The sequence below is a fragment of the Leptonychotes weddellii genome, chromosome 10, assembly GCF_054177405.1.
Source record: "Leptonychotes weddellii isolate Sample4059 chromosome 10, ASM5417740v2, whole genome shotgun sequence".
In the NCBI taxonomy this organism is placed as follows: Eukaryota; Metazoa; Chordata; class Mammalia; order Carnivora; family Phocidae; genus Leptonychotes; species Leptonychotes weddellii.
Genome location: NC_138378.1, coordinates 59,859,250 through 59,886,593, shown reverse-complemented (window position 1 = coordinate 59,886,593; position 27,344 = coordinate 59,859,250). Strand labels below are relative to the sequence as shown.

The 27,344-nt window shown below is 37.9% G+C and overlaps 1 protein-coding gene and 1 pseudogene across 17 annotated transcripts in view; one reads left to right on the top strand and one right to left on the bottom strand.

Moving 5' to 3' along the window:
* Positions 1-27,344, top strand: part of NRXN1 (neurexin 1) — a 1,086,089-nt gene that overhangs the window by 729,638 nt on the left and 329,107 nt on the right. The window lies entirely within an intron of this gene.
* Positions 4,100-4,675, bottom strand: LOC102745457 (endothelial differentiation-related factor 1 pseudogene; annotated as a pseudogene).

Here is a 27,344-nt window from a genome sequence, read left to right as displayed (position 1 = left end):
TGGATCATATGGTAGCTCTATTTTCAACTTTTTGAGGAACCTCCATACAGTTTTCCAGAGTGGCTGCACCAGCTTGCATTCCCACCAACAGTGTAGGAGGGTTCCCCTTTCTCCGCATCCCCGCCAACATCTGTCGTTTCCTGACTTTAAACGTACTCTTAATGCATCATCAATAGAGCCAATATATAGCAGACAACAGATTTCTAGCTGATGTAGAAATTCAACCCTCCTGTATATTACAGCCTTCCTACTTTGGAAACATATTGGAAAGGAAAAGAGAATACAATTGTATAAAGCCAGAAGTGTGAAATCTTCCGTGTGTGTGTGTGTGTGTGTGTGTGTATCCATAAATAAGCCATTTCCTGAAAGGGTCTACATGATTATGTAGCCCCATTACCCAAAGTGCTAGCTCAGAGTCAGATCGATTTTGAACATAATGAAAGGATGGCGTTTTCTCCTGCAGTATGCCAATATCTTTTGAAAATTTCATATCTACAAAAGACAGGATCATTACAGATGAAAAGTGGACAGGCTACCCATAGAGAGCATGTATTATCTGAAATAAATGTTCATTTCAAAAGGAAAGTTTGAGTGACTTGGTTTAGTAGCAGAGACACCCCTTAATCATAAAAATCAGTTTTAAGAATCTTGCAGGAGGCAGGAAATATATCCACACACAACTATGCTACATTCATTTCCCAAATATTATGTGTAGAATAAGGGATTGTAAATAGATTATGTAACAAATTATTGAAGCGGTATACTCAGCAGAAATTTTAGAAGCTAGGTCTGAGAAACTATTCAATAGAAAGGTACTTGTTTATTGAGAGGAGAATTTCTCTCTTGGGGAGAAAAGAAGCGGCAGGTGAAATATTTTTCTCAGGTTCTGTGGATATTTTAAGTTGGTGATTTAGCAAGTTGGTCTATAAAGAACTCCATAAATGTGGAGAGGTACTGCAAAAGGCTAACAGGAATCTTGATTATTAGCCTGGGTTTCCATATAATTTTTAGGTTTTCTCACTGAAGATGTCCCTGGGATTTCCCAACAAATGTTCAAGAAAAATGTAACGTATCAACTGAGGCACGTTTTCCTGTAGGAGTGTTGCTTAGAATAAGAAAGTCAAGAAGAGAGTACAAATAAGTGTCTAAATATTTAATTATTTCTATTCCATTTGTGTTATTTTTTTTTATTATTATTTCCTCATTGAAAAACCTGTGCCTTGAAAGAAACAACATTATTTTTATGTGGTAAAGACATTGGGACCTTGAAGAAAGGCATCAGAGAGACTTGTCATAATCTTTGTTTTAGTTCTTTGCCATGTCAGCACTATGGCGACTTCATCACTGAGTCAGTTGTCATTTCAAGATCACCTTTTTCTATTAATTCTAACATTGGTATAAAATTAAGTTCATTGGGAAAGGCTAAAGAATTGAGATGTGCTAATTAAGAAAGGGGGAGAGCAAGGAGAAAACTACCTCTGAGCCACATTGGAGTATTTACTTCTCTGAGCAAGTCAAGTGCCTGGTTTTTGTTTCCTCGAATCCTTTGCCCACATTGCCCATTTTGTCGTTAGATATGATCAAACTCCCCATCATCCTTCAAGACCCATTTGAAATTGTTATCTTTTGGGGAGGTCTTCCTCAACACTGCAGGGAAAAATTACCCTTCTCTTCTGTACCTAGGTCAGTAGTTGATATCACAATTATAATCATTTCACTTTGCAGTTTTAATTACTCTATTGTAGTATATCTAGCTATCCCAGGAACTAGTCAGATCTCAATCAAATTACCACCAGGTTTCTATTAGTTCTTGACACGTGAGGCTCCTATTGTGAGGTGTCATGGTAGAATGGAAAGAGAATGTAAATTTTGAAATAAGACAAACCTACATTTGAATTTGGAGTCACATTTATTTTGTGCAAATTATGTATAATTTTGTTGAGTTTTAGTTCTCTTGCCTGTCAAATAGAGACAATGAAATATATTTTACTAGGTAGCTCTGTGAATTAAGAGAAGAAATTATATGGAATCCAATAAACGTTGATTCTTAGGTGTACTCATCACCAAACGGCTCCTCAGGTCTTTTCCATGGTCCTTCATCATCAAAGACCTCAAGCACAACTCCTGTGGTAGTTGCATGAAGTCAGTCATTTCTGAAGCACTTTCTTCCCTCACGTGCTCTCCCATGCTTTCCTTGTGTAACAGAGTTAGATGGATGAGTGACAAAGGCTTGGAATCCTTTATGAGTATGGTAGTTCTATAATTAAATGTAATCAATCTATAATTTATCTAAAATGATTGTATATCAACTAGGCATGAAACCTAAGCATCCCATTCATCTTCATATAGTCACGGTGAGTATTGCTAACATGGTCTGCCTAGAAATGTTGCCCACTGAGGAAAATCACCTAGTCGTAGCATCTGGAGTAATAGATTTTATAAAGCAGTGATTCTGAGTTTTGCATATGCTGGCCATTAAGACTGATTTAAAGGTGTTGCTCTATTCAAATAAGTTTAGGGTGAATTCCAGGGAAATTGCTCTGATATAAACTAGTGAAGCTTTTTACAAGTAAGTGGGGGTTTGTCTTCTGTCCCAATTGTCTTTTAGTGCAATAAAATTTTAAGATTTGCTCAGTTATTTGTGAAGCGGTCTGCATTGTGGTTTTGTGAGAAATTCCCTTATGGCTACTGACTTGCTCACTCCTTACAGAGTAATCTTCATCCTCATTGAAATTTCCAGTTATTTCTGTCAGATTGCCTTTTGAAGTCAGTCAGTCTGCAAATCTCCCAAAAGACTGTCTGGAATTTGGTAAATTAAGCAATGACAGAATAAAACAAAACTCAGAACCTACATTTGTGAAAGGCATTTTGTAGGACAAGATTGAATTCAACAGTATTGGAGTACAAGTTCAAATTTATTGTTTATATTCTTTCTATTCAATGTAATTGCATTAGTGAACAGATTTTTTTCCCACAATGGTAATATTGAACAACTATGTACTATTTCTCCTTACTTTGTGATTTTCCATTTGATATTAGGTACAGGAAATATAGAAAATATGACAATATTAACTAATGGCCTTCTATTGTAAATATATTTGCCCTGAGTCTCTTTTGTAGGAGTGGGGATGGAACTTATTGGCTTCTACAAGCTCTCTTGCTCCTTATAATCAAAGCACAAATTTAGGAGATGGTCATCTGCGTTAATGGTGTGTTTTGTAATGTTGATCCAAAGTTTAGCAGGAATTATGAGATTCAGACCTAATATTAATTGACACCACATACTATTGTACCCAGTGAAGGGTAGGGAGACAGACAATCAGGGCATGAGAAACAGAAAGACAGAATGTGGATACCCTTTCTAGTCATACAAAGTACTTCTAATAGTTAATATATTTTGTCAAATCTAAATTCTTACAAGTCCATAGCCAGGACTGGACCAAGCAGTAATTCCAAAGAAACCATTCCTCTTCCCTCTTTTTTTGGAGTTTTGCTTTCCTCTCCTTCATCAATTCCTAGGGATAAAGTTTTACTTGGGAAGACATGAGGTTTAAATCTTCCCAGAAGAACTTGTGTATTGAAGGGACTCTCTGAAAATGAAATGGATTTATTACACCAGGATCTTCTTTTCACTGATCAGTACTGATGCTCTTTTGGTAAGAAGATCTTGATGTATGTTACTTATCAAGCCAGAGATCAGCCTGCCCCAACAAGGCAGGAAATGCCTTATTCTTTTGACTTAGCTCAAGCACTGTTCTTTCCTGCCATCCCCTCACCACCACCCCCCAACCCCCACAGGATTAGATATCCCATACCCCCTGGATGCTTGCTTTCTTTCTTTTCTTTTTTTTTTAAGGGCAACAAATAAAGCCAGACTGGAGACAGCATCTTCTCTTGCACATCAGGCCACCCCACCCCGCAGTCCTGCCAACCGTGAGGTGGTCCCACTCACATTTCCCTGGGGAGCCACCCTGAGACTGGGCAGACACCAGGGATAGGAAGGAAAAAAAAATCAGGAGAAGTAATACTTTGCTTGACATACTTTGTTTGACATCAGGTATGGGTAGAAGGGGTTCCTGGCAAGGCTGATGTCCCGGGTTCTGCTCAGCCACGTGAAGAGACCCACACTGGCGCTGGTGGTGCAGGGGAACCAGCCAGATGAGATCAGCCAGAACACACTGATTTCAAGGTTTGTATTCCTTTCACCCTTGGCCCTTTCTCGATGGACTTCCCGATATCCTTCCCCTGGAGCTTGAGACTCATAGCTCTCTCAATTTTGCCCTGAACCTGGTTGTTAGGAATGACTGGTCCATTCTTGTTGTCCCCAGGGACCCGCTGCTTTTCATTGATTTTCAGCAGCAAGTCCTTCTGAGTCAGCCCCTTGTTCTGCTGGCCCTGCTGGAACACCTTGCCCACCTCCAGGGTATCTGGTCGTGGTGCAGCTTCTCAGTCACCTCCTCCAGCTTGGCCATGTTCTTGGTGATCGAATGCTGTTTGTTCTGGCCAGTGGCCCATTTCTTGAAAGTCTCCACATCTCTCTCAGCTGCTAAGATGGCCTGCTTCGACTTGGCCTGGGTGGCTGTGGGCCCTTCTTGCAAAACACCCTCACCATGTCCCAGTCGCTCTTGGCCTCGGCGGGTGGGCAGGTCCTGCGTGGTTCATCTGGTGGCTCCATGGCAGTTGCTCGAGACCTTCCTGGACTCGTTCTTGTTTGATCTATTCAGGCATCTTTCTCCTTCACAGTGAGCTTCATCGGATGAGGAGAATATCTTATCCAACTTGTCCTCAGTTCTCGGCATATGGTGAATTCTTATTTAGTGAACACATGAATGAATAAATTAATATTTGCTATCTAAGTTTATTTTTTATAACAGAATACAAAGCATTATAAGAGAAATCTATAAGATGTTTGTTGTTACTCTTTCCAGATACTGTAAATATACTTGCTGTTGTTATTGTTGTTTAAACATAGTGGAAATTAGACATAATGTACATTTGCTGTACAGATAATTGACTGCTAACTTGGACTGTCTTGTCACTTTCTGAAGTATTGTAGATTAATTATTTTGCTCTCACTGTACTTCATAAAATGACACATTTGCTGGATGGCTATAAAATCACAAAACCCATTTGAAAAAATCTTATCAGAGGGTCCCAATGAATGTTATTCTTTTAGGAAGTTACCTAGGATTATACACACTTAATACAAAGATGCTGATGCTACTCAGCGAGGTTTTAGAATTCTCTGCTTCTGATGTCAGAGCTGAGTTATTAAATGCTTAGTAAATCAGTTCCATTTTTGTGGACACAGATTTTTTTTCCTTATAAGGACGAGACCCACTTAGGTTACTGTGAGAAATGGGAATGCAAAAAATATATGTAGGTAACCTCCCCAGTAGCCACTCAGCCAGGCATTATAAAGAACTAGAACATGGTCATGATGCCTGAAGTATCATAGCAAATTAAATGAACTGGTCATTTTACCATCTCCTTCTACCTCAGAGAGGGCACTTTTCGGGCGGCTCATCTCCCTGTTCCTCTGATTTCTGAGGGTGTACTTCTCCTTCTAATGACCTCACTTGTTTCTACTGACTTCTCATTTCCTCTATCGCCTTTCCTCTATTTCTCCTTTCCTTATACCACTGTATTGTGTTTCCTTCAGAGATGTTCTCTTTGGATTCAATATATAGAATTCCAGCAGATGGAGTTCCTCTGCCGTATTGCTTCATAGATCCTTGCCTCCTTGTTTCTTCCCTATGGAGGGTTACCTTGGCCTAAGGTGTGGTGTATTTGTGACATCTTTCCTAGACAGGACAAGCATGTTAGCACAAGGAATCCCTATGTCCACTTCCTGCAAAGAAGTTTATGAATATGGAAGGCACTTTGTACACTTAAGAGACAGACAGTGGCTATGTGTGTTGTCTTCAGCTGGTTTTTATTCCTGTAAGCGGCAATAGCCTTGCTTTACATTGAGCCAGCTCAATTCACTCCACAAATATTTATTGAGGTGTCCCCTTCTATTCCAGGCAATGTGCTTCTCTCTTTTATTCACTGACTATAGTTCTAAATGACTGAAAAAGTATGAATCAGATCCAAGTTGAACGAACCAAAATTTGGCATCATTGAGACTACGTAAGAGGCAATCAAAGGAGAGGTTCTCAGGCAGTGTCGGAGACATTCTCTAAATACGTTTGGGCACCGGTAGCTTCTTCGCGACAAATTTCAAAGTGTCTGCTTTGAAGAGAACAATATTCATTTCGATCTGTAGGTTCTGGTATGTTTCATGGGGAAAAAATCTGTCATATTACTTTTTTTTTTTGAAGATCTTATTTATTTGAGAGGGAGTGCTTGCACACATGAGCCGGGGGAGAGGCAGGGGGAGAAGCAGGTTCCCTGCTGAGCAGGGAGCCCGATGCTGGACTCCGATCCCAGGACCCCGGGATCATGACCCGAGCCGAAGGCAGATGCTTAATGACTGAGCCACCCAGGCGCCCCTGTCATATTACTTTTTAGCTACACATTACCTACGTCAGTCTTGAACTTTCTAAAGGCATAATTTTTGTGGTCTTGATCCTTGGGAAGCCCACCCAGAACTCTTGAATGCTTTTCTGAAATGGGGGCATCAGGCCTGACTGGGAGGCAGTGATCAGTTCTGACCAAGGGCTGCAGAGACTGACATGGAACCTGTCTTTAAATTTTTATTAATATATTTCAGAACTTGTCAAAGGTTGAAAATGACTGATGATGCTTTAAATTAAGGATCAGCATTTTTTTTTTTTCTTTAAAGGGGCTAGATAGTAAATGTTTTAGGCTTACAGGCCATAGGTCTCTGTCACAACTACTCCACTCTGCCATCGGATGCTTGGATGCAAAAGCCACCTTAGACAATATTTAAATGAGCAGGCATGGCTGTATTCTAATATAAGTTTATTTATGGACATTGAAATGTTAGTATTACATAGCTTTCACATCTCACAAAATATTTTTCTTTCTTTTCAACTATTTAAAAGTGTGAAGATCCTTCTTCGCTCACCAGCAATGCAAAAAGAGGGGATGGTTTATCCCATGACCTTAGTTTGCTGACCTTTGACATCAATGAGGACACTAGCATTGGGGAATTTCCCACATGGAAGGTTGGTAACCTGCAGGGTGGCTGCAGAATCGAGGCAGCTTCCAGGAGCCATGCTGTGAGTGAGTTATCTGCAGCTCTGGTGTAAAGCATTTCAAAAGTCCCATTAAGGTTTAATAAGCTGGTGATGGAGCAGCAATGCTGTGCATTAGAACCTTCTGTGGGTGCCGTGAAAATGCTTACTCAAGGCTCTGCAGGCCCTGTAAATACCAAGTCTTTTGGAGGCCCCTTTGTTTAGATTTGAAACGGGGTGCTAGAATTTATTTCTCCTGTAACTTAAGTTGCTGGACACACCAAATACACTTGCTCTTTTCAAATAAAAGTCAGTTTGGATTTATTTAGAGACTTTGCCCTCGTGGAAGAAATATCAGAACAATATGTCTGAGAGAGCAAGATATTCATCTCTTGAAAATTTGGCAGGCCTCCGGCATGGTTAAATTACTCCGAGCTGGTACTGGGGACATTCCTGTGTGACTCATAGGACGATGGCCTTTTCGGGGGTTCCTGACTTCCAGGGATAAATGTCTCTCTAGAGGTAGGTTTATGGGTCACAAAGGCAACATTGAACATCTGGCCAACTTGTTTTCTCTCCTTGGCAAAGTATGGCCTGTTTAATTATTTCTCCAGGTCTGGCCAAATGCCCTTTGATGCCTCACATAGAATGGGTGCCTAAGCAAGCAGTTGGGAGGACAATTTAAGCTAAAATCCTTCCTTATTTTAAAATAGTTCCTCATATTTCATTTTGGTACTTGAAGGAGAGGAATGCTTTAATGGATACATGTGTCTGGGCAAGTAAAGCAAAACAAAACAGGATTATTTGCTGAAACTGCTTAGTTCCTGGGAGTAGGAAAGCACAGGAGCCCATGTTTCCTAACATCAGATTTTTTACGCCTTAATTCAGAGCCTTATTTTTTTTTTCCCCTTTCAACTTTGGCGGTTCAGCTCCAGGAGCAAAATGAAAAATCCCTTTCCCGCCTACCGTAAATGTACACTGGCATGATTACACTGGAGGGTTTCTCTCTGCTATCTTTCTAGAAATAGAACTATTCTGATGTCACGTGGCTACATTACAGCCACATTCGACTGGTAATAGTACCTCAGCTGCAGGCAAATGGGCCCTGAGATAAAACGCAGCCCTGGAAAGTGTTCCTGCACCAGCCTCATTTGGAGAAAGTGCTCATTAGTCAGTCAGACTGTCAACGGCGTAAGGCTAAGCCCTCCTAAACCACTGCACGTGTTTCTTGGCCCCACGCTTTGTCCAGAGGAGATCTGATTTTGCTAGTGTTCTTTATTTCTTTAAAAACTAAATCTATTTCTCTTTTGCTCCAAACTAGCCCTCCTGACTCCAAAGCCATAGATTATCAGGCACCCAAAGACTGCCTCCTTCCTTCTCTGCTTTATGGTGCGCATGTGAAACCTGTGTCTTTAACTCCTTCACTGAGATCCCCTTGCCCTGCTAGCTTGACGACCCAGGAAACTAGCATTATCTTATTATCTTCCTGCAGACACTTTTCTCCGTTATTAATCAGAAGGAATGTTCAGATAGGAGAATTTTAATGATTACAGTCAAGCACAGGCCTGATGTTATGACGATCAGTTGTATCAAGGAACCACCCATACTTTTTAAAGAGGATATTTGGCAAATGTGACCCTTAAAAATCTTTATTTTCTTGCTCTCTTGTTAACTACCGAACAACTCATGCGAAGCAGAACCAATTGAATAAATTGTTTGTATTTGGCAGGTTGTGAAAAATGTCTTCTTCAATTTTGGATTAAAGTACTGGGTAGATGAAATAATTAAGTGCCATCTGAACCTTTTTGGGAGGAGGAAAGAAGTGCTGCTTATTTGTCATCAATTATCTGGCATCAACGAGTTTCTCTTGTTGATTTTTCCTTTCTTGGGTCTAAACGTGAACTTTGAGAGTTTGTGCTTCTCCATGCATGTGTGCATTAGGGACAATATCTGGTACTATTTCTTCAGAACAAATCTGAAAACTGTTTCTCACTATTGTACTTAATTATCTTCCTTTATTGTCTTCTAAAAGCGTCTCCCTATTTCATTTAAAAATTAATTTCTAATTGTTTCTCAGTATATAAGTACTAACAATAACTGGGTTGGCTCAGGAAACATTACCGTTTGTGGTTTAGAATTCTGAATATTGCCTTTTTTCTTGTAAAAAATTAATGAATTTGCCAAAGGTTAGCTGATTATGGAATGCACAGATATCATATTTCCTTCCTATGCACTGAATTCAAGTGTCTTGATTCTATTTGAAATCAATAACAGTGAGATGCTGTATGTTTTATAGATAAGTAATTTATATACATGGCTATTTATAAGTTATATAAATGTGTTTGTAATGCATATATTTGCAATATGTATTTCAGTTTAATTTAAGACCTTAATTAATTAACCCTGCTCTGAAAATTCATAGCTAATATTAAATTGCATTTAGAATTACAGTGAAATGACACTTTATGTAGCAGCAAAGAAGCCAAATAATAAAGAGTTTTGGCAAATACATCAAAACAGTTCCTGGTTTCTAATAAGATGTCTCTTCTATCAGTCTTGATTTATATCACACACTAATGTAAAAGGACAGTAGTGAATAAGGGAAGATTTCTGTGGAGAATAATACTGGAGGGGGGAGAGCAACACATTACTACCACAAATTGCATATTTGTCCTAGGGGAGAACTCACCATCGTAGGGGAAATGAAGCTACTCAACTTCAGACATCTTGTTTGCATTGTGAGAAAGACATCTGACAATTATCTCTCTTTTTCTTTTTTTCTCCCCCTGTTATCTCTTTAATAAATAGATAATGTGCAAAACTTCAACTTATTTGATGATCAGTCCCTGGCTTTTTAACCTCAACTTTAGAGTTCTGTTGAGTTATACATTCATTATTCCTTCATACCTTCTTAGCAACTGGCGCTGTTTAAATGTACTCAATCTTCTTCAGCTCAACATCTCCAAAACCAAACTAACTTTCTATTCAGTTCCGTGTCACCTTCTACATCCCCTTTCTCCATGTATTGACAGTCACCACTACTAGGTCAGCAAAGTCAGAAATCCAGGCTTTGTCCTAGATTTCTTCACCTTTCTTACTTGTCTCAAAGCTACTCCATCACTGAATCTTGTCTGGTTGTGGTCTTTCCTTAAAATTTCTCCACCGGACTCTCTCTTCACTCTAACCTTGACTGTTTTAGTTTAGGAATCTGTTTCTTCTCACTGGGATTGGTAGAGTCACCCCCCCTAAAAGCTATTCTTTCTCAGTTTTATGCCACTCTGAATCATCCTTATGTCTTTATTGTGGAGTTTCTCACCTCATCAGTATTGATATATGCGGCTAGGCAATTCTGATTTGTGTATTGTACGATGTTCAGCAGCATCCCTAACCTCTATCCTCTAGATGCCAGTAGCACTTCTCTCCCAGCTGTGACAACCAAAACTGTTTTCAGACATTGTCAGATGTTCCCTGGGAGCAGAATCACCCCCCACTTGGCAACCACTGCTTTAGTCCCATTATTAAATACAACTCCTAGCAAATAAGTATTCAGGAAGTGTTTGATGAAAAGTTTATTCATATGATGCAACATAATTACATACTGTTCGAACACCCAAGAGAAAGATTTCTTTGAGTTTTTGTTTGGATTGGACATTTAGTAAATCTTCAAACACATATTTAAACTTTGTACCAATAATACATACTTTTATTTATTTTATTTGTTGTTTCTGCACTCCGCCCTCTACCAGTTCAGGGTCCTTATCCCAACAGGAGAGCTTCTTAGTGCCCATTCATTTTACAAGATCATTTATAGATCAGTGTATCAGGAAGTGATAGTCTAGAAATAGTTGTGGGTCATCAAAGGAAAAAATTTAATACATATGAAATAATATTTTAATATCGCTTCTTAAATGAATAAAGCAAACTGTAACTTGTGGGAAATTGAATCTTATCAGCAACTAGCACTTATTTTCATTTGTTTAAAATGTAGTTTTATCGACCATGTGGTAGACTATGAGAATGATAACATTCGGAAACCGAGACCAGACTATTTCATTATAATCCATCTGTGCCCCAGTGATGACTGCACCCTACAGTCAGATAGTATGAAGCAAACTTATCTTGAGACATGCTATAGTTAGTCATCTTCCCTCTGTTGCAGCTCCTATCTTAGGGAAAGAAGGCTTAATAATACTTAGACGATGTGAGCTCTGAACAGTGTCAAGAAGAAAACATTCCTTCAAATACTGGTTAACATCTAAAATAAAAATTATGTAAACACCCTTTTGGAAGACAACAATAACAAATCTTTATCCGTTGTTAGTTCACTTCCCTCATAATATTTTCCATGCTTACTGATACTGAAGATATATTAAAAACCATAGTGAAAGTTTAAATATACATTCATTATCATGTTGAGGGAAGAATGTAGAAAGAAAAGACAGTATCTGATTAATATTCAATTCAGGAAAGTATAGGAATGATATTAAATGTGGGATGTAAGTGCACAGAACATGTAGGTACTGAATAATTCAGTCAACTGGATTATTTTTATTTGTATACTTGTTCTTTAAAAAAAAGTAGTGAGGCTCTAGCTCAATGAAATGAAAAGGCAAAGTAGTTTATAAGCCTATTCCTATGGGTGATCATGATTTTTAGAAGGTTATAAATTGAAAAGTAACTTCACTAAAACATAGGGAGTTCTATTCATCAATCCTTTACACTTAAATGCCAAAATCAACATAAGTTAATGTACAATGATGATGATGATGATGTTAAGAAGAGGTAGAAGCAGAAGCAGCAATGAGATTAGTACAAAATGCCACGCTATTTCTTAGGGACTAAAAATAATTTCCCAATTATCAAGAGAACACTGAATTTCAAACTCTAATTTTATCTTAATACTTCTTCTGAGATAATGTGAATTCATATATATTTATAGGAACTCTTTGAAGTATCTTTTCAATTATACAGCAATCACTTTTCCTCAGGATTTTGTAATGTATTCACAGAGATAACAATAGGATGTAAGAAATTTTTCTAGGTTTTTTTGTTTTGTTTTGTTTTCCTTGGTTTGGTTGTTTGGCTGGTACTTGTGGTTTATCAGTTCATCTTCTACCCCTTTGAATAACATTTATGGCAAATTTATACATTAGGGTATTCTATATTGTCTGGTTGATTCCTTCCATTACTAGATCACTGGTTAGTTGTTTTCCATATATTTTCTACTGGAGATAGACCTTTGCTCAGGCAGCTTTTGGTTAAAATTTTCTGTTACTTTTCATAACAGTTGCAAGTTCAGAGTTTTTCATTTTATCACGTGTTGCTGTTTTTTCAAGCTGTTTCATTTGCTTTTGTTTACTGAAAGATGAGCTATATGGGTATTTTTGAAATTCTTTTTATATGGGTCTTCCTGTAAGTGAAGGACTTAAAAATATATAATGCCCTAGCAAGTGGATGTGAGTAAAATGAACACCAAATTTATAGAAACATTTCATAAAGTGAAATTCCATGAAATTATTTCTGAAGATTTTCTTTGCATATTGAAAGGAGTAATGGCAAATTATTAAGTAAAGATGGTGCATTCTTCAGTCTTCATAAAGGACATCCAATGTTAAATTCAGGTTCCTTGTTCAGATTAAAGTCTTAAATTCTGCACCAGAAAAGGAAGTTACTGATTCATTTTGGCAAGTGCATTTTGTGTTTTTAACAAGAAAGATGTTTAAGATTACAAACAGGCTAAAGTTTGAGGACTCTCGTTCATTCCTGAAACATTTCCATCAGCATACTTAAATGAATCTTGAGGAACAGTTGCTTTTATTTTGTTGAAGAAAAAGCATTTTCTTTTTAGAATATCCTAAAAGCTGGGTGTTTAAGAGAAGTTAGAGACTATTTATAGAATAGACAAACAGCACTTGTATCATACTTTGCAGTCCGTGGAGGGATTCCACATTCATTATCTCATTTGACAATTCTTTCCGATTTTTATTCCTTCCCACCTTCCCTGTGTGCTAGGCAGCCCAGGAGGTTGTTGGGGCGGCAGTGAGGAAGGCACACACTGCCTCTTGCTTCACACAGCTTATAGTTCTCAAAAATAGAGGGCGATAGGAGAGTTGTATATTATTCCATTACAGATCAATTATCCACGACTCAGAGTTTAAACAAGTATCTGTGGTGAAAGAGGTGTTTCTTGCTTAAGCCAAAGAAGATGTTGATTTGGTTACTCTTTGTCTTCAAAGTGAGATTAGGGTTGATAGTGTTGTTAATTGATAAATTACTGACACTTAAAACGTGTCTCTCTGTTGGTCTCACCTACTCAGAATTAATTTTATTGCTCCAATTAGTCATCAAATAGTGGAAGAAATGTTAACTTGGGTTTTACTTGGAATTAATTCATACTTTCAAAGAATTCATCTGACTTCACATTATGAAAGGAGATAATATAAAAATAGAAAGTAAACAATATGACCCAAATTACACCATGTATTCCAAACTTCGAATTATATCTTAGTATGAGGCTGTGATGAATGACTTAAAAATACTGTACTGGGTGCCTGGGTGGCTCAGTCGTTAAGCGTCTGCCTTCGGCTCAGGTCATGATCCCAGGGTCCTGGGATCGAGTCCTGCATTGGGCTCCCTGCTCAGCGGGAAGCCTGCTTCTCCCTCTCCCTCTGCTGCCGCTCCCCCTGCTTGTGCGCTCTCTCTCTCAAATAAATAAAATCTAAAAAAAAAAAAAAGAAAAGAAAATACTGTACATTATCAGCTGAGTGATATGCCTAAAATTAAATATAACTGGTTCTCTCCTTGGCTTAAAACGATTTAGTGGATTCACATCACTTAAGTCCTAAATTTCAGAATCCTTTGTGTGCCATAACAGCTCTTTATAACATAGGCTTTGCCTGTCTTTCCAGTAACATCTTCTGTTTCCTGCTTCTCACTTAATGTTCCAAAAATGTGAGTATAAAACAGAGATGGAGAAGACCATAAAACTAAAAAAATAATAAAAACATTTTGATTAAATGTATCAGTGCCTCACACCTCAGGTATGAAATAGAAGTTTGCTTTAGGTAAATAATTTTATGATAAAAGGGGAATCAATTTCTCAATAGTAATGCATATTTTTCTTTAGGCCAAATAGAATTTAAAACTCTTGCTTAATTGATATGTTTATTTTAAAGATGTTTGAGAAAGAATTTGGGTTTTATTCTGGGGATAGAAACTACTTTTGCTTTATGATTTGAACACCGGAAGTTGTAGACCATGGTGCAAATTCAAGTTCTAAAGGAGTGCACCACCTAATGAATTCGAGACAGTTGGAGCTCTTTTATTATTTTTAATTTAATTAAAAAAATGCTTTTAACAACAGGTGTTGTTTGTTTTTCTTTTTTGCGGGGTGCTTTATTTTGTTTTTATTTTTTAAATTCCAGTACAATTAATGTACAATGTTAATTAGTTTCAGGTATGCAGTATAGTGATTCAACAGTTGTATACCTGATTCAGTGCTCATCAGGATGAGTAGATCTCATTTTTTTGGTTCTTATGAATCTAAATTCCTGGGTTAATTGGAAACAGTTTATCTTTAAGCTCTTGGTTTGTGGAAGAGGACCTCTTCACTTCCTTTCTTAGGGCAGGGACCAGGAGCACATTTTTATCATTAATATTAATAGTATCCAATATTTATATGATACTTACCAATTCATTGATACTTTCCTGTGTATTCTTTCATTTGATACTCCATAGCCCATTAAAAAAAGTAGCTTTACTTTGATTATAAAATAGAGTTTAAATCTAAACAGACTGCCATTTTCACTCACCAGGGGTCTCTGTAGCAGATACATGTTCCCAGCACAAGAAACAGAAACAAGGTTTTGATGTTGTTTTACCATTTTGGATTAAAAAAAAAAAAGATTTATTTATTTTAGAGAGAGAGAGTGCATGTGAGCATACAAACGGGGAAGGGCAGAGGGAGAGAGAGAAGTCAAGCAGACTTCCAGCTCCCCACCCTCCCCATCCAGCTCGGAGCCTGAAGGGGGGACACTCGACCTCACGGCCCTGGAGGTCATGACCTGGGGAGAAACCAAGAGTCCTATGCTCAACTGAATGAGCCACCCAGGTGCCTTACCATTTTGGATTTTTAATATAAAATAAAAAAGGTGCAATTTACCTTGGCCCCTCTTTAACATGGTCCCCAAAATAGGTATTTTTAACACAAACTTGCACTTGTTCAAAATGTATTCTAAATCTCCAGTACTTGGGCGCCTGGGTGGCTCAGATGGTTAAGCGTCTGCCTTCGGCTCAGGTCATGATCTCAGGGTCCTGGGATCGAGTCCCGCATCGGGCTCCCTGCTCCTTGGGAGCCTGCTTATCCCTCTGCCTCTCTCTCTCTGTCTCTAATGAATAAATAAATAAAATATTTAAAAATAAAAAAAAATAAAAAAAATAAATCTCCAGTACTTAAAAACAAAAAATAAACAAAAAGCAAAACAACAACCAAACAAACAGAAAACCCTTTTCCTGATCAATATAGTCTTTTCTGAGGAAAGGCTCTGAAGAGAATCATTTGTCCTCTTTGGATTTAGGAGAATAATGAGTTAGGGATCCCAAACTACAAATTAATGTGCCTCAGAGAGTTTGAATTATGGTATTGTCTGTGATTTAATATTAACAAAGTCGTCACCACTTATTAACCATGTACCTTATTTGTCATAGGTTATCTTCACAGTGTTCTGCAGGGGGAGATATTTATTATTCCCATTTTATAGATGAGGAGACTGAGGTTCCACCAGGTTAAGTACAGCTTGACATTATATGGCTAAGCAGAGCAGAGCTGCACTTTCAACTCCAGCCCGTTGGACTCCCAAAGGCTAAGGTTTATTATGATTCATGCCACATGGCCATGTGATTAATATGCTTTTGGTAAGTGGCAGCCTCAGAAAATCTCAGGAGATTTACAACTTGAAAACGTATTGATTTAAAGCAATCATATTAAGAATCATTTTGTAAAGTAATAATGAATTTGTAATGTGAATAATTGGCTTCTAATATATCTGCTTTGTAAGCTTAGCTTTTCTGTAGAAAGCTTTTTTTTTTTTTTAACTGGGAGGGAAACCTGAAATTTCCAATTTAAATATGGAATTTAAAAATGATCCTTGCTACATTGTCAATAATAATAGCTATAAAGCAAATATTTTATCTTTCAAAGTAGTCTATAAACAATTACTATTTAAGACATTGTGGCTGTCTTTTATAAAATGGCAGAACACATTTTCAGTTTGATTTACTTAAAAAGCTTCATCAGAATTGTTGCATATGTGATTCATATAGATTAATTAATGAATCATGGTCTTTTAATTACTTACCCAACCAACAATAATTCTTCATACCCATCATGATCCTTGGGCACACAACAAAAAGAGTTTAACTTTGAGCGGAAAAGGAGATCAAATGCATACAATATTTTTGGTTCTTTTTAGTACAGTTTATCTTTAAGCTCTCGGTTTGTAGAAGGTGACCTTTCCCTTCCTTCCTTAGGGAAGGAACCAGGAGCACATTTTTATCATTAATAATAAGAGTATCTAATATTTTGAATACTTGAATATTTCTTTGAATATCTCTAGTTTTGAATATTTCTCTACTACAGTCAACAAATTTTGCTGAGTGCTCATTATTAAGATGCACATCATATTGATACATTTTATAACTTTTAAACTGTTACTATTTAGTTTGGATCTACTTTCTCATCAAATGTAAAATGTTAACAGCCATATTATTATAAATTTGATGATGACCAGTATCTTCGTATATTTTTATAGATGGCTGTGTCATTTGACAAGCAACTGATGGGTCATTTGGTGGATAAGGTACAAGCAGTAATACCAACACCATTATTTCTATTTTGGACAGGCCAATGACTTGGAGAGTGGTTTCCAGGGAATAGGAACATGTTAGCTGATAGCCACTGACAAATGATGTGACAGATATCAGGCCGTTTCTTTGAACACATATTCTTTCAAATCTTGAAGTGTAAAATAAGGGCAGAGAAACTTGAACTTGGTAAGAAGGGTGAATGAATGGCTTGTGGCATAATTGGATAAGCATGACATTTTTAATTTTAGGAATTGTTATTTCCAGAGTACACTTTGTAACTAAAAGTTACACTACTTCTAGATTCTTTTAATGATCAGTCAGGCTGGTGAGCCATCATTAAGTTCTTTTGTTTTTAAATAATTTCTTACTAGAATTATTCCAAGAAGTCTTGGTGATACTGCTTATCTCAATCTGGTCCTATTTCCTCACACTGTCTTTGGATGCCACCCTATGCTGTACTGTTGAACACAAAGTGGCCTTTTGCTTGGTAGGGTTGCATTGTCATCTTTCAGTTTGATGCTTTTGTAAAATTTTTTCTGACATGGTAAATAAATGCCATCATACTTTAGTAGGCTGCTCTCTATTAAATGTAAATACAAAGCCCTATAGAGAGCTTTTGTGCACAAAATGTAGTGGCCCCCTTTCATCCTTTGGGCCCAATTTAAGTTGTTTCTCTCAGAATATAAGTGGTACATTAAGACTTTTTTTTTTTTTTAATAGGAGGCACTCATTATCCGTGATCGATGTGTATGATTCCAATATTATTTGATATTTTGAGTCATGCGACAGATTCCACAGTATAACCAGTGCCTAAGAAATAAATTTCTATTGTTTATAAGCCAAAAAAAAAAAAGGAATGCTAATATTTTAACTGCCACCCAGCACATGATGGTTTTATTTTTGTTTTCCCTAACAGTGTGTTAAATAAATATTTCTCATAGTGGTAGATTGTATAGAAGGATGTGGATCAAATTGAGGGTTGCATCAAAAACGTAAAGAAAAACAAAGATGGAAGCATCCCCTGGAAACTCCACCCAGAAATCTATATTTTGGAGTTGTGTAAGCAGATAAACACTGTGACAAAGGCGCTCTGTGTTCTAGTGGGTGTGCTACAAAAGCAGCCGAGCTCTGATCTTTTGATCGGTGCTTTTGATCAGTGCTCAAAACAAATATGGCCTGGCCAACAAAAATGTATGCATTTGTACAAGTGCCTCGCTTAAAAAAAAAAAAAAAAGAATCTCAGAGCCTTTTTGGGCTCTTGTTGGCCAAACAGTATGAGCTTCCTATGTTCTTAAGAAAGCCAGAAAGCAGCAAAATAGAGTCTTAGGCTCCAAATTTTTTTCCAGTTGAGGGAAAGTCAGAATTCTTTTTTTTTTTTTAAGATTTTATTTATTTATCAGAGAGAGAGAGACAAAGGCAGGCAGAGGGAGAAGCAGGCTTCTTGCTCAGTAAGGAGCCCGATGTGGGACTCGATCCCAGGACTCTGGGATCATGACCTGAGCCGAAGGCAGACACTTAACCAACTGAGCCACCCAGGCGTCCCGAAAGTCAGAATTCTTAATAGCAGGCTTTGTTTTCATGTGACTCCTTGGTTACATGTATCTTCTTCTTCTTCTTTTTTTTTTTTTTTAAAGATTTTATTTATTTGACAGAGAGCGAGACAGCGAGAGCAGGAACACAAGCAGGGGGAGTGGGAGAGGGAGAAGCAGGCTTCCTGCCGAGCAGGGAGCCGGATGCGGGACTCGATCCTGGGACCCCGGAATCATGACCTGAGCTGAAGGCAGACGCTTAACGACTGAGCCACCCAGGTGCCCTACATGTATCTTCTGAATACAAGTGTTAGGCTTATTTATTTACTTATTTATGTACTTAAAAAAAAAAAAAACAGCTGTTGTTTGTCATAAGGTGAAGGACTGTCTACAAGGATATAAAAATTGAGCTGCTGATACATACCCCCTCCTTAAAATCAAAACAGGAATCAGGGAACCTTTTTCTTTGTGCTCTTTTTGAGTGTCTTCCCTTTTCTGTCGTTGAGCAAGCACTGCTTGAGTACATGGGCCATTTTACTTTAAATATTTCCATTTTCCCATTTAGTCTTCCAGAAGTGGCCAGTAAAATTGCAGATTTTTGTTTTTTTCCAAGGTAGTAGTACTAAGCTCTAATAGGATCCTCAATGTCATCACGAAGTCCAGTGGTTTGAGTGGTTCATTTTGTGGTATGCAGGGCACATTAAACAAACATGGCCTTCGACACAACTAGTTACACAGCAAATTCATTTCTAATATTTAATATGTTCCTTTGAAAACTAGCTACCCCAAATCCAGGAGGTTAGGATTATCCAGTTTCCTTTTAAGTTTAAAGGAGCTTTATTAAGAGCAAAGATTCTGTAACTTACCTAAACTTAAGGAGTGAATTTCACCAAGATGGGGTGGCAGTTAGACATATAAATCAATTAGGAGGGGCTCAATGAATAAATAATTAATTGGAATAATAAAGTGTTAACATATAAGGTAAAGAGAAAGTTTAGGTGAGCAACCCAATCCTTTGAGTAAAGGTCAAGGCAGAGACAATAATGTTCTGAATGCTGTTATGAGGGACCACCAGCCGTGCATAGGAATATTTTCAGTCTGAAACTTTGGATATTGAAAACGATTTTTAAAAATACTGCCTTTGGATGTCAATATGAATATTTGTCTTTGGTATTTATAGAAATCCAATGCATGCGCTAAATAAAGCAAGTTAGACTAATATTTGACAAATCAAATCTTTGTTGAAGTTACAGTCTGCAAATCTTTATTGATTTTCATAGAATTTTTATAAGCTATAGCTTCTTGGTGCAATAATCATCCTTCTAGTTAATAACACAAAGCTTCGGCAAGTAGACTTGGTTTACTTTGTGGCTGTTCATTTATTTTCCATTCAGGCAATTTTCTTCAGCTGTCACTCTGACATCTAAATTTGGTAGTTCATCGTAAAAGATAACATTGTTGTCCAGTAGCTTCACTTACAATTATTTAAGACCTCTAAAGGAACAGAACAAATGGAATGATGATATTCTTGGTGTTTAAAGAATCTGTTTTATTTTTTTTTTAATTTTGCTCAGCCTGTTTTGTAGAAACCATGGTCAATACCTTGTCATTCAAAACATATGAAGGCTTCTTAGCTATTTGGTATCAATTCTGTAACATGCGCCACACTTCTATGCTGAGGTAAGCATACAAAGAATCTGTTGCATCAAAGGCTGTTTTTAAATCTTGGCTTAGTTCACTTTTACAGAGCTAGATTTTTCTCAAACCATCACTCTGACATCTAAATTTGGTAGTTCATCGTAAAAGATCACCTTGTTGTCCAGTAACTTCACTTTCAGTTATTTAAGAACTCTAAAGGCACAGGAGAAATGGAGTGATGATATTCTTGGTGTTTAAAGAATCGGTGCTTATTTTGCCTAGTATCTTTTGCAGAAACCATGGCCATTCCCTTTATTGGAGGAATATAACCTTTAGTTTCTATTGATTCCCCATTCTAAAAGGAAGAATTAACTGTAAAAGAGGATTTGCTTTCTGTCATAGTTTTATTTGCTCTTTTTTTTCCTTCCCTGCTCTCCTCTAGCCTATTTTTATTTCCTTCATCTTTTCTTTTAGCCCTTGTTTCAGACAATCCATATTTTCTTTTGATTTCATGGAGACTTTAGTGTCCATAGTTTTTAACTAAACTGTGCAGGATTTTTTTTTTTTTTCCTGGTGTTTATCCTTCATTTGCCTTTTTTTTTTTTTTTTTGGTCATAATGATTTACTGCTTTTTTTTGTCTCTAATTTTTCACTGGGGATTTCTGTTTTCAGGGCCAAGTTTTGTTGAATGATAGCATGGGGGAAACTCAGGGAGGGAAGACTGAGGAAGCAGTCAGCTTCCTTCTCATCTCTTGTCTCATTACCTGTCTTTATCAGCACACCTGTCCCTGTGGCTGTCTCTACTCCCAGGGGTAGTTGTTTAGCAGGTTCACAGTGAACTGCTGATGTCACAGGCTTACCTGCAGTGATATTATTTACTTCTCTTCAGGTGACCGAAGTGAGAGCTTTTATTATCTACTTTTCCCCATCACATTGTTGAACTTGTAATCTGTTTTATGCGAAAGGATGAACCTGTGTGTTTCCTGATTGAGACATGCCTCCCCAATTCAGTAACTCTCCTGCAATTTGTCCTGGCACCAGCTGTCCCCCTCCAAGCATTTTGGTGCCTGGGGTTGTGTGACTTACCTCTGAGGAGCTCAGACTCCACTGCCCATTACCAATTGAGTGGCCTCTAACCTAGTAGCTTTGTCTTTACTTAGGTCTAATTTTCAGGGCAGTTGGAAGCACGTCTTCATAGGTTGGTTCCTTCCTACTTTTATTGAGATTGTTTCCCCCATTCTTCTTGTCTTTAAAAAAACCAGTTGGTTGGGAAGAAAAAATGGGGGAAGTATGATCATTCTACCATCTTTCACCAGAACACCCAAATTTTCATTCCTTTTTTTTTTTTGCAATGCCAAATTGTCATTTAAATAATTCTAATAAATCAATTTAAAATAAATGCAACACCTGTGAATAGGTTTCTCCACTGATCTATAAATATGTTGAAATCTCTCCATGTGACAGAAAAATACAGCTTGAGTTGTGTTTGCAAGACAGTGACCTAAAAAAACTTATTAAAATGTATCACTTGTTTTCATTGGGTTTCAACTTGTCCTAATATATTTTAACACCTTGATGGTTTAGACAGAAAGCACCATGTAAAGTAAGACTGAAGAAAGAGAATAGAATTTTATAGAAATAGTCACCCCTAAAATATCCCCTGGTTACACTGCACCATTAGAAAAATAGTCATTTTGAGTGGCCACTGGAATGTTGGGGATGAAAGAGAGGATTGAAACAATTATCATTAATTTTTCTTTCACTGAATCTTGCTTAAAGTCCCATGTAGATGAGCAAATAAAATTTCTGAGCCCCAAATTCCCCTTCTGTGGTGAGAGATAATAGAGAATATATATTGGTATCTGCCCCTGGTTCCTAGCACAGAGATCCTAAAACTCCTGTAATTTCTTAAGTTGTAACAACACCAGGAACACCTCTTTTTCTAATATTGGTCTCTAATTTCTATTCCTGACGTCATACTCCTGAAACCCTTGTAATTTCCTAGGTGATAGGAATGTTTTTTTGTTCTTTTTTTTTTTTTTTAAAGATTTTATTTATTTATTTGTCAGAGAGAGAGAACGTGCGCACAAACAGGGGAAGGGGCAGGCAGAGCAGGCAGAGGGAGAAGCAGGCTCCCCGCTGAGCAGAGCGCCCGATGCGGGACTCGACTCGATCCCAGGACCCTGGGATCATGACCTGAGCCGAAGGCAGACGCTCAACTGACTGAGCCACCCAGGCGTCCCAGAATGTTTTTTGTTCTAATGAGACAACTCTGGGTGGGCTCCTGGAGGAGGTCTGGTCACCAGAAAGACCAAGTCATGATTAGAAGCTTGGAATTTTCCATCTTCTCCTCCCCCATTCTCCTGAGAAGGGAGAAGAGATGAAAACGGACTTCATGATCGACCATATCTATGTGATGAAGCCTCCATAAAAACCCAAAAGTTCAGGGTTCAGAGAACTTCTAGGTTGGTGAATATGTAGAGGTATTGGAGAGTAGCCCGCCTAGAGAGAACATGGAAGCTCTGGACCCTTCCCACATCCCTTGCCCCGTGTATCTCTTCCATCAGGATGTTCATCCATATCATTTCCTTTAATAGACTGCCAAGCAAAGTATTTCCCTGAGTTCTGTGAGCGCCTCTAGCAAGTTAAAAGAACCTGAGGAGGAGGTTGAGGGAACGTCTCATTTATAGCCATTTGGTCAGAAGCACAGATGACAACCTGGGGTTGCAACTAGCATTTGACATGGGAGGGGTGGGGCAGTCTTACGGGACTGATGCTCTGTTTGGATAATGTTAGAGTTGAATTAAATTATAGGACACCCAGCTGGTGCTACAGAGAATGGCTTGGTGTGGGGGGAAAAAACTTCCACATGTTTGGTGACCAGAAATGAAATGTTTTATGTGAGTCATAAAGAAGATACTCACAGGGATAAAGACCCACATTAGGGAAGAACTGGGTTTTTTCCCTCTACAGATGGAATACTGAAGTTTTTCAATTAACTCTGGTGATTAAACTGTCTTCCTCCCCTCTGGTACAGGGAGGGGACCTTTCACTGGGCCTTTTTATGACCTGTTTCAGGGAAGAAGGGCAAAGAGGGGAGGACCTTCCTGAGTGACCTTCCTGCTTCTTTTCTCAGACTTCTTCAGTTTAAGATAGTCACTATGCCACAATGCCAAACTTTGGGGTAGGGTCTGTTGAACCCCATCAATGTAAATGGAAGTTCTGTGAAACTTGGGTAAGACATGGGAGATTCTTAATCATCGGGCAGGTTGGATTTTTTTTTTTTTTTTAAGGTTTTACCTCTTTATGTCCAAAGAACAAAATTAAAAATCTGTCTCTTTAAACTCTTTGTGGGGAGAAAAAGAAAAGAAAGGATGTCAGGGGAGATTTAATGGACAAACGTGTTTTGTGTTTTGTTTTGTTTTTTCCCAAGTTGGACCTTTCCGGCTGCTTAAGGCTAAGTGTTAAACTCCACTTTGACAGAACTTCTGGTTCCCATATGCTAAGAGTTATTTTTCAAGACACTTATGTTAATTCAAATTTGCAGTTTTAAAAGTTCACTAATTCAGATCTTATTAGGAAATTTAAGAATTGTTTGACAGAACAGCAGGTTTTTGGCTGGTGTAGACAGAGCATCTTTCGTTAAAGGAAAAAAAAATATATATATATTTGATTTTTCCATGGTTATAAATTAATATAAGTTTACATATTTATGATTATATAGGAAATACAGTGAAGTTAAAAAAAAATTAGAATCACCCAAAATTCCATTGTCCAGATATAATTATTGTTATTGTTTGGGTAGATACCTTTTTGGCATTTTAAAAATGAAAATATGTAAATACATAGACACAGTCATGTTTAAATACAAATTTGGAAGAGAGAGCATGTACTATTTTGTATCTTTTTTTATATTCAATGTGAGTGGACATTTTTATGGTTTAATAAATATTTTAAAGGGGAATTTTAAAATATATAAGTAAAACTCAAATATAAGGGCTGGACATATTTTGCACTGAAATGCACTTTGGCAGCTCCTGGCAGGCTGGTGCTAAGAACACTGACCTCAGGAAAAGGCACCTTCTGCCCCCTGAAAAGAGCTCAAGGATCTCAGCATTGCCTTCATTTTCTAAAACACTCTGCGTTGAAAATGACCTAACTCCTTGGAACCAGCAACTGAATCATATGAATGATGGGCAAGAAAGGGCATTTATACTAGAACTTTAAAAAATCTGTATTGTAATAAATCTAAAGTCCTTCCTAAGGCTTAAATCCAGTGACACCTAACCTCTTAGGGCTAGAATCCCATCTATGTTCTTTTTGTCCCTGATAAAATAACTGTTGTATTTTGACTCTGAAGTCAGCCAAATGGAATTTGCTTCAAAGGAAAAGTGTATGGTCATTTGTCATCCTTATTTCAATTTAATTGTGACCTCTTCCATTATTGGCAGTTGGATATAATTACCATATTTCATATCTCTCTTTTTTGAAAATAAAAGTAAATATGCTTGAAGGAAACTAAGTGAAAACAATAATATATCACTTTATTGAGAGATAAAACCAAAAAGGAGACTGAACTGATTTGCACATCCATATTGCTAGACATGGGGAGAGAGCAGTAAAGCCATGTCTTATTCTCAGTCAAGCATTGTATTCATTAGATGGTGCTGACAAGAAAAATAGAGCAAAAGCTTCTGAGAGAAAGCAAGTGATGCAAAGTCCAAGATGAGAAAAAGAGCCTGAGGTGCGAGGGAATCTGGTAAGAATAAGTAGTTTAAGTAGAATACAAGTCAATTTAAAGAAATTGAGAAGGAGAAATGAAGGTGAGGAGAAGAGAGGAAGTATGGAGGATAGAGTGTGAATATTCAACAACTTCCTGGTCCAGAGAAGAAAATCAAGAGCTAGAGGGGAAAGTGATAGAGAATTTCATTCTTTTCTGCATTTTGTTTTAGTTTTTTTAAATATGTATTTTTTAAGATTTTATTTATTTGAGAGAGAGAGAGTGAGAGCAAGCGAGCACAGGGATGGGGAGGGGCAGAGGGAGAGGGAGAAGCAGGCTCCCCACTGAGCAAGGAACTCAACATGGGGCTCAATCCCAGGACCCCTGGATCATGACCCGAGCCAAAGGCAGACCTTAACCGACTGAGCCACCCAGGCACCCCTCTATTCTGCATTTTAGATAAACATGTTTCTTTGGAGTGTCTGTGGTGAATAGCAAATTCAAGCATGTCATTTAAAAATGTTATATCTTTTTGATTCAGGTATAATTAGCATACACTGTTATACTAGTTTTAAGTGTACAATATATGATTCCAGCAATTCTATACGTTACTCAGTGCGTATCACAATAACTGTACTCTTAGTCCCCTTTGCCTATGCCACCCATCCCCACCCCCCCAGCAACCACCAGTTTGTTCTCTATATTTAAAAGTCTGTTTTTCCCTTTTGTCTCTTTTTTCCCTTGTTCATGTCAAACACCTCATTATTAAGTTACCTAAAGCAGTTCATGCTACCCAGCACATGTTTTCCTTTTCGTAGAGAAAAATACAAATATTTTGCTGGATATCTAAAAGAAATCGTACAGCAAAAGGAAAACAAAGGAGTAGACTGTCTTCCACACCTGTTACGACTCTTACAGAGCAACAAGTTGCCTTATCAGCTGAAGTACCAGGAGGTCACGTGACCCACATCTGGCAGCCTCTTCATGCACTGTAATAAGATTGCCTACTATATGATAAGCCTACAACAAATGTTAGTTTCTTTCCTTTTGGTACAACACTAGTTGTGATCTAGCGAGGTCCTTCCCCTCTCTCTTAGCCTGTTTCATATATAAAGCAAGGAGTCCAAACTAGATGGCCTTCTCCCAGCTTTTCCAAATCTAAAATGCCACAGTTACCAAACTAAGCCCCTTTTATCACATAGTCAGAAACCGTAAGAGGTTTACATGGCCTGTTTGGTGTTCTTCACCTGCTCCAGAGTCACCATTGAAAATGCAGGCACGTGTCATCATTTCTTTAAGACAAAATTGCAGGATTTGCAACTCGGAGGCACAAAGCAAACATTGATTATGCACCTACACTCTGCCAAGGATTTTGCTAGGAGCTCTGTGGCCTAGATAAAGAATCTGGATGACATAGTTCCTATCTGCAAGGAGCTTTGGGGTTTAACTGAGAGGTAGAACAAAGATAACGCGATCCAACTGGAAGACAAAGGGCTAACAGACACTATTTGACTTGAAGTGCTAAAGTTGCACTACAGACGGTGTCTGGGTGATATGTGCTGTGGGGATTCAGAGTGGGAAGGAATCACCTCCTGGGATCTTTGGAACTCAGGCTAATGAACCTTAAGTGAAGGGATTGGCTCCCTGAGTCTGTGAGCATAATCATATTCCATAGCCATGGGCTCTACCCTGAACTCCCCAGCTGTTTTGTAAAGTACTGTGTTAATGATGAAGATAGATACAGAAGGACAGATCCTCCCCACTGCTTAATTCAGTAAATGCGCGTCAGGTTGCTGTTAGGTGGAGTCCTAAGGCTAAGGAGGATAATAAGAAATGTGTGTCCATAAGGAATTGGTGAGGTTTATACTTACGAAAATAAAGACTGGGGTGCCTGGTTGGCTCAGTTGGTGAAGCATCTGCCTTCGGCTCAGGTCATGATCATGGGGTTCTGGGATTGAGACCCGCATTGGGCTCCCTGCTCAGCGGGGAGCCTGCTTCTCCCTCTGCCCTCCACCATGCTCTCTCAAATAGATAAATAAAATCTTTAATAAAAAAAAAAAGGAAAGAAAGTTTAGTTTTCAGTCGTAATTGTCCTCTTCTCTCATTTATACTCACACCCAGCTCATCTTTCAAATGCCAGCTCTATCTCAAGTTTTCTATCATATTCACCTCTGGATCTCTGTCTTTTTAGAATTGACATTATTTAATGTCTATTAAATGAAATAACAGTGCAAAACGGATTTTGAGAGTCATAAAGTGCTCTTAAATGTAAATATTATTTATATGACTGTTACTCCTAATTTGGCTCATCCGCGATGTGACTATTCTATATTTAGTATATAAGCTTTTCTTCTGTTCCCTATAATGTCTCAGATATTTTGGGCATTAGATAAGTATTTCTGGCTTTGTTGTTATTAACCAAATACCAGAATGAATCAATGCTGTGGCAGT